Below are 13,862 nucleotides of genomic sequence, written 5' to 3'. Positions count from 1 at the left end.
ACAGTCAACAATTAACGTCATTTACCTTTGTTCCCGCCTCCTCCATTAGAGTATATGGACAAAAAACAGGTTCCAGTTATGACCATTACACGTAGAATTTCGAAATGAAACCTGCCTAACTTTTTGTAAGTAAGCTGTAAGGAATGAGCCTGCCAAATTTCAGCCTTCTACCTACACGGGAAGTTGGAGAATTAGTGATGAGTGAGTCAGTCAAACAGGTTCCAGTTATGACCATATACGCGTAGAATTTCGAAATAAAACCTGCCTAACTTTTGTAAGTAAGCTGTAAGGAATGAGCCTGCCAAATTTCAGACTTCTACCTACACGGGAAGTTGGAGACTTAGTGATGAGTGAGTCAGTCAAACAGGTTCCAGTTATGACCATTACGCGTAGAATTTCAAAATAAAACCTGCCTAACTTTTGTAAGTAAGCTGTAAGGAATGAGCCTGCCAAATTTCAGACTTCTACCTACACGGGAAGTTGGAGAATTAGTGATGAGTCAGTCAGTCAGTCAGTGAGTCAGTGAGGGCTTTGCCTTTTATTAGTATAGATATATATATATATATATATGACAGCAACACTCATAACAGTGACAACACAATTACATATATATATATATATGTAGATATGTATATATATATATATGTCAATGTATTTTTGTATGTATGTCTAGATATATATGTAGATATGTATATATATGTAGATATGTGTATATATGTAGATATGTAAATATATATGTATATATATGTGTCTGTGTGTGTATACATATATATATATATATATATATATATATATATATATATATATATATATATATATTTGCAGTTGGAGATCCACGAAGGGAGAAAAAGACGAATCACGTATCATAAAATAGTTTTATTCCTGAGCTTTCAACCCCTATCAGGGGTCTTCATCAGAGGATAATGCTTAGACTTACAAGAATCAAAGGCAATATATTGCAACACATTCAGTGGTTGGAGGTGACTAAGTCAGTATGATCAAGGGGGGGGGGGGGGGGGGGTTGTATAGTTTAATTATTGTGTACATGTCCTTCTTAAGTTGGCATATGCTGGATTTATGTCCAAGTGTCTGTTGATGGCGTTTTCATCTGATAGCCAAGACTCGGCCAACTCTCTGGCACTAATATATGTGTGTGTGTGTATCTATGTATGTATCTGTGTATATATATGTATGTGTGTGTATCTGTATCTATGTATGTGTATATGTATATATGTATATGTATCTATGTATGTGTATATGTACATATGTGTGTATGTATGTGTGTGTATATATATATGTTGATATATATATATATATATATGTGGATGTGTATATGTATATATATATGTAGATATGTGTATATGTATATATGTATATATGTATATGTATGTTTATGTGTGTGTGTGTATAGCAACACTCATAACAATGACAACACAATTACATTGACAATCATGTTACATTATTTTTAAAATGTTTCCTTTTCTTTTTCATAACCTCTTTAACACACTACTTCTCCGCTGCGAAGCGCGGGTATTTTGCTAGTATATCATTATTTGGAACACATGCATTTCATGTGTGTTTCATGTCTACAACGATATATGTAAATATAGGATGACAGGAAATGCGAGGCAAGAAATGCTGAACGCATAACTAAAACAAACATTTTTCATGTTATAGTACTAATGACAAAAGTTTGACATAAAGTGTATAATGTGTCAAGACTGAATCCAAATATCAAATAAACACTTTCACAAAAGGTACATGCTTTTATTCAAGAACATAACCGAAGAAAAAAAAACGGGTTAGGGTACAACACTGCCACGACTGCTTTGGTGGTGCAGTGGTATGAACTGCTGACTCATGATCAAGAAGTTGTGGGATTGATTCCGAGTGTTTCACAGAATTACCATTTTGAATAGTGAGCTGATCTTGTTGTTACACACACGAAATGCATAAAAGATTATTTACCCTATACAGTTTCAGGCACCTCACACGCAGATAAAAAGACCCTTGAGCTGGGAAATATTTTTGCTAAAATTGAGCGGTGGGGGAATGGGATAGCAGACTGCTTGCTGCTTGTGCTGATTGGCACATTTACAAAACAAAAGACGCTAATGGAGAGGTGCAAATGAATTTAAGGATTACGAGTCTTTTCGATGGCTACAGGGATTCTAGTGTTAAGCCCTACAAGAAAGGTCATAATATCAAAGGCAGCTCTCAGATCTATGAGAAAAAAAGTCTGATATGTTAATCATATTAGAAGTCAGTCAAATGTCATCTATTAATTTGATACCAAAGCAGTTTCTTTGCTATGATTTGGTCTATGTCATACCCGCACATTTCAAGAATAAAACAATTACTCAAGTAATTATTTAGCCATTGTATGAACAATTGGCTTAAAAAAGGTAGAACAGAGATAGGTCTGAAATTGCCCTGAAGAGAACAAGGTCATTTGTCTTATGAAAAAGTCCAAACAGTGCAGTTGTTAAGAATCTGGAATAATGCCAGAATCTGTTGAGTAATTAACTATATAATTAATATACTGTTGATTAAACAGTCAGATAATTCTTTTCAAAAGAGTCTAAGAATTGGATAAAAGATGTGAGTGAATAGTTTGAGTTTAGTAACTATTCTACAAAGTCCAAGTACATTTATTTTACTAATGAAGGTAAAATTAGTGTGATGAATTGGTGGAGGTTCAACCAAGTTCTTTCAACCTCAATTATAGATCTTAAATTATTGCTTTTTCCTGTAAAAACCAGTAACAATTTGTTACTGTCTCCATAGATGGAGCTGGGTGTAATCAACAGTCAGTAGTTGAGAATAGCACTCTGATTTCCTACATTGCCATTAATAATCACCCATCAGACTGAACTACCACATTAGCTATAAGTTACATTTAGTTATTAGTTACATTTAGTGATATAAGCACTCAGAATTTCATAGTTTTTCTCCATTTCCTATAAAGCCTATTTATTTTTTGTATTATGTTTTTGTCAGCTGTTCTGAGGATACATGCAAGTAAGAATTTTATTTTATTATGTACACATGACAATTCATTTGACTTGAATTAACTCTGCAGCTCTCTTTTTTTATTAAATATTTATCTTGAACAAACAACATATTATATGAACAACTTACATCCAAGATAATACATTGTACCTACCAGACAGCCTCATTTAAATACAAGAGTCTTATTTATATTTTTCCACTAAAGGCTGAAATGACACTTCAAAAGTTTCTGCATAGCTGAAAGTTCTCAAGCAATTCCGCAAAGGAGCAGATACACTTTTACCATCTAAAACATTGTCAAGAACTGTAAGAAAACTGTAGTAGTGCAAGTCAGGTGTCAGGCCATGGGTGGTAAGTGTGTGGGCAATGTTATCAGTCATTAATATTGATATACTATACTTCAATATAATAAGAGAGCCTTACACATGGTCCCCAGTACCACATGCAATAGATAGGTTACCTTCATGAGGGAAATGGGGACTACGGTTGTACAGACTACTGTGGCAACTAGGGAATTCTATGAGAATAGCCCAGGAATTCCTTTAGATCCTACTGACACCAGAAGAAGTTTCCAGGCCATCCTTTGAAATCATTCCTGGCTGGGAATAAAAAGCCCTTTCCAGCTATAAGACAGGTGAGCTTGGAGTCATGCAGATTAGTGCTGGTTCATGGCGAGTGAAGAAAAGTATAGAGGTAAACAGATGGAGTCTGCACAGTTGGCCTGAAGGATTCAACCTGACTGGCTCAGGCTCAGAATTGGTGTTTGTTGCATAGGAATCAGTACTGGATTTCTGTTAATGTTCTTGGGCATAGTGCCCCATGTTGAAGTGGGCTTGTCTCTGGCAATTTTATCATTGTTAGTGTACTTAATCCTTTTAAATCTTGACTCTAGGGTTGCTCTACCCACATTTCCTTGTAGATTAGGCCTCACTGAGCCCTCATTTACCATACAAAATGCAGTAAGTACAGTTTCAAATTGGTGGCTCTGAGGCTAGGGATCTGTGCTGGCAATCGGAAGGTTGCCAGTTCAAATTGCATAAATGCCAGAAGTGACTCTGCTCCGTCCTGGATATGACATTAATCTGCATCCAGCCGTGCAAGCAGGTCCTTCAACTTGCAGGGAAAACTTGGGGGTAGGTGGCAGGATTTGCACTCCTGCCACTGTAAAAAAACTCACACTGTTGTGAGTGTGGTGCTGAGGTGTTACCCGTTGTATAGCTGCACTCGGATCTCAATCAATGTAATCAGAGCATGCTCCCAACCTCCTTCTCCTCCTCCTATTATTTTTGGAGTTTAGCTTGATTATTACACATATACGTATTGTTTTTTCACCTGCTTGTTTTTTATTTTACTTTCTGGTTTAATTTAACTATATTAAATTGTAATGCAGCAGGTACCAGAATGTTAGTAATCATGTAAAGGGTTAGAACGTTTAAACAGGAAACGTGTTCTATAAAAATAATTTCACTTGCATTGAAACAATTTATTTGTTTATTTAGTTTAGGATAAGCCTCTGGTGCCAACCTATTTTCTTAGATGATTTGTCCTCCTTCTAGTTGCTGCTGATGGTAACTTTAATGGGTACTGACAATAGTACTGACCAATTTTACCCCGATTAGTAGAAGAAGAAATATAATCAGGAGAAATAATACCTTGTTTAAACTTGTCCTGTAAGATAATAATGTTCTAAGTTTCACAAGCATAATTATCTGTAATCTATAATGAATTAAATGTAAATTCCCATTTAATTTTAAAAGCAGCTTTTGAGAAGCAACTGGATATACCAGCACTACAATTCTCAAACCAGTAATATTAAAAATTTGTTGTGAAAATACACACACAATGACATTTGTCTAATTTCAAATAAGTCGGTTATTATCAGTCAGTATCCAACCCGCTGTATCCTAACTACAGGGTCATGGAGGCCTGCTGGAGCCAATCCCAGCCAACTCAGGGCTCAAGGCAGGAACCAATCTCGGGCAGGACGCCAACCCATCGCAGGTCAATTATTGTATTCTTTTTAATCAAATGATGGTGGTGATGCAACTTAAATTGCATGCTGAGGTTAGTTTCTTTGCAGGATACCAATGGTTGAGGGTATTCAGAGTATTGCAATGTTATTAATTCTGCTTTTTGTCAATTTTCAGAGATATCTTTTTTACTTCTATAAATGTGTGATATTAAATTATTTCCTTTCTCTTATACCATGAATTGTCCTCTCTGGCATTCAAACTAATTTGCACACATTGAATGTAGTTATTATGACTTCATTCATTAACACTTAAAAGATTATATTATTCAGCATTGTAAGTTTTTCTGTATTAGCAAAGTCTGCTCAACAGGGCATCCACAATAAACATAAAATATATCCACAGTTTAACACAAACTATGACAAATTAGAAACTTGATGACTTGACAGGAAAAAACAAATTTTACTTCTGAGTGGTGGTACATTTCAATGGATTTTACAGTTTCATTATTTGTGTTTTTCTTCTTTTTAACACAGCTACAGTGTACTGGTTAAGTCTTTGGATTTCAAACACTGAGGTTGCGGGTTCAAATGACACTGTGTGACTATGAGCATGTCTCTTCATCTGCTTGTGCTCCAATTAGAAAACAAAAGAAATGTAACAAACAGTATCTCTCAGCATCTCTCATATAGTTGCTTTGGATAAAGACATCAGCCAAGTAATAATATAAAGTATGTATAAAGTAATGCATGTATTTTATTTGAATATCTCATGTTAAATGTCCAAATCTGTTTTTTTTTTTAATTCTGTAAATTAAAGTAAATCGTGGGGTAACTGATTATCATAACTTAGACTGACAAGGACACTACACCTAAAGACATATTTAAAGGAAGTCCTATATAAATATGTTCACTAGGATAGAGGAAGTCGTTCAATGGTGAATTTCTTGAGGGAAATTTTTAGTGACAAAACAGCTTCTAGGTTAATTTCCTTTGTATTTTTTCCCTCGCCCATTGCACAGCTGCACTCGAGTCCTAATTTGGAATCCTGAGGTGGTTCCTTGTGTGGTGGGTGTAGCAATGCGCTGTATAAGTATATGCTCCCAACCTTTGGATTTAGAGTTTGCCTAGCAGGTTTATACTTAATGTAGAATTGTGGTGGGTAACAAGAACATTGTTCTCCTGGAAGGATGTTGCACTAATACTAGCACAATCAATGAATTGTGTGAGCTGTATCATTTATGTTTGATGTGATTGTTGCTTTACAATGTAAAATTTACAAGAACTGTAAGATATGATGATTTTATAAGCATATTCATGCCAGGATCAGAGATCATACACCCTGTGATTATCCATACCACAATCTTTTTCCAGCTTGATGTTAGCACTCAGGAGACTTTCATCTTGAAGTTGCTGTCTCTAAACTGAGCTTTAGCAAGTGGTGCAGTATGACACCATATGTATTTGTGAGGCAAATCCATAATACAACCAAGTTGCCCTTGGTCTCTTTGGCCTCTCTAATGAGCTGTGTTTCCACTCTTTTGTGCTCAACACACCCTGGCATTCCTCAGATGATTCCTTTCTAAACTAATGTATTAATAAAGGTGTTCTTGGAGAGGAAGGTGTAAAGGCGGTTTGAAACTATACTGAAGGATGTCTTAGCTTTAACACTCAACAAGGAGAGGAATGATTCAGAATGATGAGTAGAAGTCCAAAATCCCTTTCACAATAATCCACTGATCAGGAATCTTGCCTCTTCTGCAAGTGACATATAGGTCATATAGATCTTCCACAAGCATAGCAGGAGTTTAGGACAGTTATTATAGACTTTGTAAGTAGTGCCACTCAGTCCTGGAGCGGAACTTGATCAAGCTTTACGTACAACCTCTTAAACCTCTTTCAGCTTCATATCTGATACATTAAACTGCACATCTGGCAAACATTTCTGTTGTTATGTATTTCTAAGGTCATGAGGAAAAACAATGAGATTGCAAATATGACCAGGTAAAATGAGATCTGCTGCAGTGCTTGTGATAGAATGAGTAGCTCAATGGGAACCTTTTCTTGTCATAACTGAAAGGAACCAAGGAAAGTAATTGAGTAAAAAGTGAGAATGCCTCTTTGGAGAAGACAAAAGATCAGACCTTGGACATGTAAAGGAATTATATATTTCGTTTGTCATGAAATTTTCTAGAATTTTCTCTTTTGTCTTCTAGAACTAGATGGAATATACTGCTACTATTTTAATTATCGATAATTTGTTAATGTCATACAATTAGTCTTTTTATCTACTCATTTTTCTCTTTGGAAAGAAAAAAGTTCATCAAATGATTAATTATTTGCATAAAACCAAAAAAAAACATGAGGCATCCAAATATACTTATTCAATTCAGAAATTATCTATTGCTGTAAATTAGAGTGCAGGAGTTTTTTGGAAAATGAGTTTTTGATGCAGCTGCAAGTTAGAATGCAAGAAAACAATGGGAGGTGTGTTTGTTTTGACTAAAAAATATTCTCCCACGTTTTTTAAAGTGTGTACTTGGTTTTGATTATGGCTGTGTAGAATTTTTAGCACCAACTGCCTGGCAATATAAAGAGATGAAGAGAGTTCTTTAGGGGAGCTGAGTGGTTGCTGAAACAAAAAATCAATGTGGAGAAATGGTGTACTACATGGTGAGCCATTTACAGGGACATAAAAGAGTCATCAAATGGCATGGCATTGAGAGAGAGAGACCACACAGGCTCAAGGTTTACAGAGCTGCTTGAGAGTATGAGATGTTATGTTTTTACAACTGAAGGAAATCGACCTGTAGAGATGAAGAGCACTACAACAACAGTAGAATCCCTGAAGTCTGCGAAAATATTTGTAATGCCTATCCACCGTAAATTCCCTTGCACCTCTTTATCAGCGCCTTTGTTTTCCCAATGTGTCAATCAGCACTAGCAGCAAGCAGCCTGCTATCCCATCCCTATCCGAAGCAGCTGAAGTCAGACTAAAAATTCTCACAGCTGAGGTCTGTGTATCAGGGAGTCTGGAATTGTATAGGGTAAATAACATTGTTATTTGGAATACACACATTTCATGTGTGTTCCGTATCTTCAATGATCTGTGTAAATGGAAGATGACATAACAGATGTGAGGAAAAAATGTTGAATATATAACTGATCAGAAACTTTTGTCATCTTATAGTAGTAACGACAAAATGTTGATGTGAAGTGTATAATGTGTGAAGACTGAAGTCCAAAAATCAAATAAACACTTTCACAAAAGGTACACGTATAATAAAACAAGTGGGCTTTTATTCAAGAAAATAGTCGAAGAAAAATAAATTGTTCAATTTACATGTTGCTGTCAATGTGTAAAAACTGAAGGCCAAATATCAATCGATACAAAGTAGACATGACTGCTTTGCTGGTGCAGGGGTGAGAACAGCTGCTTCGTAATCAAGATTTTTCAGGTTCGATCCTGGGGTCTTCATATATTTGATTTGAGTCTGTAGCAGTCTGTGTAAATTTATGATACTTGAAAAAGTTAGCATTTTTTTTTAATTCAGTTTTATTCAATCAGTCATGTTCATGCTCCCTCCAATCTGACACTGTTAGTTTTCAAAGTTTTCAAATAAAGACATGGTAATAGAAACAAGTGTGCTTTTATGTGTGATTTTTTTTAATTGCAATTTTAATTAGTCTTATTCTTGAATAAAAACTAGGGGTGGGACTCGATTAAAAAAATTAATCTAATTAATTAGAGACTTTGTAATTAATTAATCTTGAGTAATCGCATTTAATCGCACAAGAAAAGTTTTAGTGGGTGACAGAATCAAATAATAGACATAGACATGAATATTGTAAACTCAAGCTCTTTTAATTTCTGAAAAAATGCATTTAAACTGCATTTCAATTCAAAACAGAAACAAAAATAATATCCCTGGCTAAAATTGGGCAGACTTAAAAATAAAGTGCTATTTTAAGTACTTTAAGTACATTTTCAGAATTATATTGTCTTTAAATAATAATAATAAAAATTTCAACATAAAGTGCAGTTTTTCTTCTTAAAAAAATAAGGCAGAAACATAAAAGGTAATTTGACCAGCTTCACCTTTAAACTCTGAGTAACCTTAGCCAAAATTATTTTGTACATTAGGCTAAAACAGTGTGATCATTGAACATTTTAGTGCAAAAAATAACAAACCCATTGGACTCACAATACCTCCATGCTTATTTATTGTCCGTCTCTTTCAGCCAGTTACTTAGACAAACTAGCCTATTCACATTTTCAGAGCTCAAGGCAGCTCTCTTTTTTGTTACTATGTGACCTGCAAGTGAGAACAGTCTCTCACATGGGACAGAAGTGGCAGGATTAATCAGATACTTGCGGGCCAGGACAGACAGCTGTGGGTAGGTCCCTACTCGACTGGACCACCACTGCAGCAGGCAGTCTGTCTTGCTGATGGTGGATTCTGCTCTGTACAAACTCAGGGCCCTGTTACACAGGGCTTCCTCACCTGAAGCAGAGTCTGAAGACAATAAAGAGAGAAGAAGTTTCTTTGTCTTTGCTGGCTCCTTTGTGGTGGCATCTTTACACTGTTCCTGCAGCAGGGCCTCAAGGCTGGTCCAAACCTCTTCTCGCTCTCCCCTTGCAAGATACTTTAAATCCTTAAAGTGTGGGTTGAGCACAGTAGCTATCTTGAGCCACTGATGGTTGAGTGTAGCTACACATTGGGATAGGTCCTAAGTGAAGGCAGTCTTAAATTTCACCATGTAGTGTGAGTCATCATCGGAGACCTCCATGGTGTGATGCAGGTGGCAGAAAGCAGGTAAAACCACTGAACATGAGACATATGTCTCACCTCCAAGAAGCTCAGTCAAAAACCTGTAGTAGACAGTTCAAGAAAGTAATTATTAATCTACACAATAACTGTCAACTATAGAGCTTTTTGAAGAAACAGTAACAATAAGTTAAAAAAGTTTTATTTACCTGCATGGCTCAAGGACAGTCACCAGCTTTTGGAGTTTTACCAGCTCTGATGGAGTTAAAATGACTAGCTTGTGCTTTTGTTTGTCTAAAGCAGCAAAAACAGCCTCTTGATTCTTTAGTAGATGAGAAACCACATCCAGCATTGAATTCCACCATGTGGAAACATCCTGTATGAGTGGCTCTTTCTGTCGCCCCAGTCTTGTTTGCTCCTGGTGTAGTTCCTCTGTATTAGCAGGGCTGTGTTTAAAGTGACCCACTATCTTGCGACATTTTGCTAATGCATCACTAAACCCACTATCAGCAAGGCTAACAGTGATGGTTCTTTGCAAGATGAGAGCAACACAAGGCATGTGTTGGAATGGGAGGTGTCTTGCTGCAGCCACCATGGTTCGTGCACTGTCTGTTCCAATTGTGGTGACCTTTTGTTGAATTCCCCATTCCCCTGCCACAAAGAGAAACTGCTCAGCGCAGTTGTTGGCATAGTTTCTGTGTTTGTCTTCTGCGCAGTCAGGGCAAAAGACTGTAGATTCCATGTCCCGTCTGTGACATCAACAATGTGTGCAGTGATTCCGATGTAATTAGAATTACTAACGGAAGTCCAATGATCCCCAGTAAGAGCCACAAAGTCCACTTTCTGTAATGCATCTAATTTTGCTTGCTTTTCAGTGTCATAAAGCTGTTGAATTTTACTTGAAATAGTCTTTCGGTACGGCAGTTGGAAAGTTGGATCACCTGACGCTAACTGTAGCACATTTTCTAACCCCCTGTCTTCTACCACTGATAGTGGTCTACAGTCCAAAGCAATCCATTTTGTGAGAGAATTTGTAAGTTTGACCGATGTTGACTTACTAATTTTGGTCCTGAAGCCAGTCATTTCATCAAGTTTGGGCTGCCGACACCTTTTGTTGGTACTCGAACTTGTACTGCTAGTGCTAACAGCTCCCACAGTTTCTGTGCTCACTGCAACATATTTTGCATTTAGATAGTACCGTAAGGTTGAAGTGCTTCGGTGGTATGCAAACTCCTTTTTGCACAGTTTGCACAGGATTCTTACTAGGACTAGTTGTTAAAATCCCTAATTCTTCAGCACAACAGTTGAAAGGAGAAGTCATCTTGAATGGAGTGAAACTTGCCACAGAATTGCGTAGTGAAACCAATGCGACACATCTTCAGTTGTGTGCCCCGACTTCATTGGGTGTTTCGGCCGCTTATCACAAGACACCCTCCGCCGGGGTTGGCCCACCCCTGGTTGATCAGGCCCGGGTGTATGTAGCATGGTGACACCACTCGATCAATTGGCAGCCCATGTTAAGTCCCTACATTTCAGCCACAGCCAGTGACTGCTCCGTTCCGCTACAGTGGCAAGCTCTTTAATTGCCTTCCGTTGAGCCTGCCCTCTGATCCCTACTTCCTTCAATAGCCTCATGGTGGAACTGGCTACAAACCCTCTGCATCCCACCTCCACCGGCCACACTTTGACGTTCCAGCTTTGCCCCTCTGCTTCAGCTGCTAAACTGGCATATCGCAGCCTCTTCCGTTCGAATGCCTTATCGATAGCATCCTCCCATGGGACTGTCATCTCAACGATGAAGACACGCCGACAGGACTTGGACCAGAGCACAAGATCTGGATGCAGGTTAGTTGTCGCAATTTCGGGTGGGAAGGTGATCCTCTGATTGAGGTCCACTCGCAACTCCCAATCCCGGGCTGGGTTCAATGGACCATTATCTTGAAGTAAAGGCTTGGTCCGCTGTTTCTCCCCTTCCCGCATGAAGGTTGTTTTCTGTCGGATGATACTTTGTGCTTCTAGAGGCATGGTGTTAATGTTTATTCTTTTGTTCTCAATTTCAGCAGCCAAGCATCTCAGCACTTGGTTGTGGCGCCAGGTGTATCTTCCTTGAGTTAAGCTGGTCTTGCAACCCACCAGTATGTGTTTGAGGGTTGCTGGGATAGCACACAGGGGACATGCTGGATCCTTTCCAAGCCAAAGATGTAGGTTGGTTGGGGAGGGCAAGACGTCATATGTGGCTCTGATGATAAAACTTAGTCTATTAGCCTCCATGCTCCACATCTCGCTCCAAATAATTTTCCTCCTCTCCACACCATCCCACTTCATCCAGCGGCCTTGTTGGGCTTGGGAGACTGCCTTAGCACACCTGGCTGCTTCCTCCTGGCGGCGGACCTCCTCCACCACCATTTTCCGCCGCTCCATTGGAGTAGCCTTTTGCCATGTGGGTGTTACTGCTTCGAATCCAAAGCCCCCTCTACCATGTTGGACATGCCCCACTACGTCCCGGTGTCTGAGGGCAGCCTTTGCCTCTGCAACTACTGCCGATGGCTTCCATTTCCTCCCTGTTGCTAGGGTTGGAGCAGCACTTCTGACAACTGAGTCCCGGGATTCTGTGAGAGTCATTTCCATCCTTGATTTCGCACATTTGTACTCCTCCACCAGGCTTGAAATTGGCAGAGAGAGGGCTCTGTTACCATACAGGCCAATGCTGGTGAGGCACCTCGGCAGCCCAAGCCATTTCCTCACTTGTGCGTTCACTAGTCTCTCCAGCCGGTTGGCCTGGGATAATGTGACCTCATAGATAGAAATTGGCCACATGAGCCGGGGCAGTAGCCCAAATTGAAAGCACCACAATTTCAGCTTCCCTGGAAGGGCAGTGTTATTGATCTTATTTAGGCCGTTGATTATACCCTGCCTGAGTTGTTCCACCTGCTTCGAGTCTTTGAGCTCTGCACTATACCAACGGCCAAGGCTTTTGATAGGCTTCTCCAAAACTGTTGGTATTGGTATTGGTTCGCTTTTATCAAGGCTTCTGTCGGGTAGTCTTTTGAAATGAAATTTGCCTCCAATCAGTCCTAGCAACACGCTTTCTTACGATTCTTCCATTTGTGTAGCTCTGATGTGTGCATCAATGTAATCGGTGTACCAGGAAATCGTGCATTGACAAAAGTTCCCCTTTGCTTGGAATGCAAAGTGTGATTAAATGCGTTATTTTTTTTAACGTGTTATTTTTTTTCAAATTAATTAATCGCAATTAACGTGTTAAATTCCCACCCCTAATAAAAACACATTTGTTTTATTGATTTTTTAGAGACTTAAATCAAATGAATGTTTTTGTTATGTAATAGTAATAATAGCGGCTCACTACTCAAATGTGCTACATGCGGGGAGTACCCAGGATCGAACCAGCAATGTATTGATAACGAAGCAGTAGTTTTCAGAAACAGCAGTTCTTACCCATGCACGAGCAAAGCAGATATTTGTGAAAGATGCAAACACACACATGCATGCAAATATCTTTTCTTTGTATCAATTGATATTTGGGTTTCAGTTTTCATACATTGACAGCAACATGTAAATCGACCAATTTCTTTTTCTTCAGTTTTATTCATGAATAAAAGCACACTTGTTTCATTATACCTTTGTGAAAGTGTTTATTTGATATTTGGACTTCAGTCTTCACACATTATACTCTTCAAGTCAACATTTTGTCATTATTACTATAATGCACGAAATACACAGATTGTTGTAAACATGAAACACACATGAAATGTATGTATTTAAAATAATGATATATTATTTTCCTATACAATTCCAGATACCTCACTCCCAAATAAACAGATTTCAACTGTGAGAATTTTGCATGTGACTTCAGCTGCCTTGGTGGGGGATTCTCACATTTGCAAAACAAAGGGGTGATTATTGGTCAATTGGTGCAGTGATGAGGAACTGCAAGTAAAATTAAGGTGGCCCATCATTATAAATATTTTCGCAGGCTTAAGGGATTCTAGTGTTAACTGTCATAATCAGTATGAGCAAAAAGACATGGGAACATAAGGAAGGAGGTACAGTTAATAAGACTGGCTTTCCTAATTTTGTGATGCGAGAATGTT

This window comes from Erpetoichthys calabaricus, chromosome 8, assembly GCF_900747795.2.
Source record: "Erpetoichthys calabaricus chromosome 8, fErpCal1.3, whole genome shotgun sequence".
Classification (NCBI taxonomy): Eukaryota; Metazoa; Chordata; class Cladistia; order Polypteriformes; family Polypteridae; genus Erpetoichthys; species Erpetoichthys calabaricus.
The sequence above is the reverse complement of the archived record's forward strand: the minus strand, read 5'-3'. Positions refer to the sequence as shown.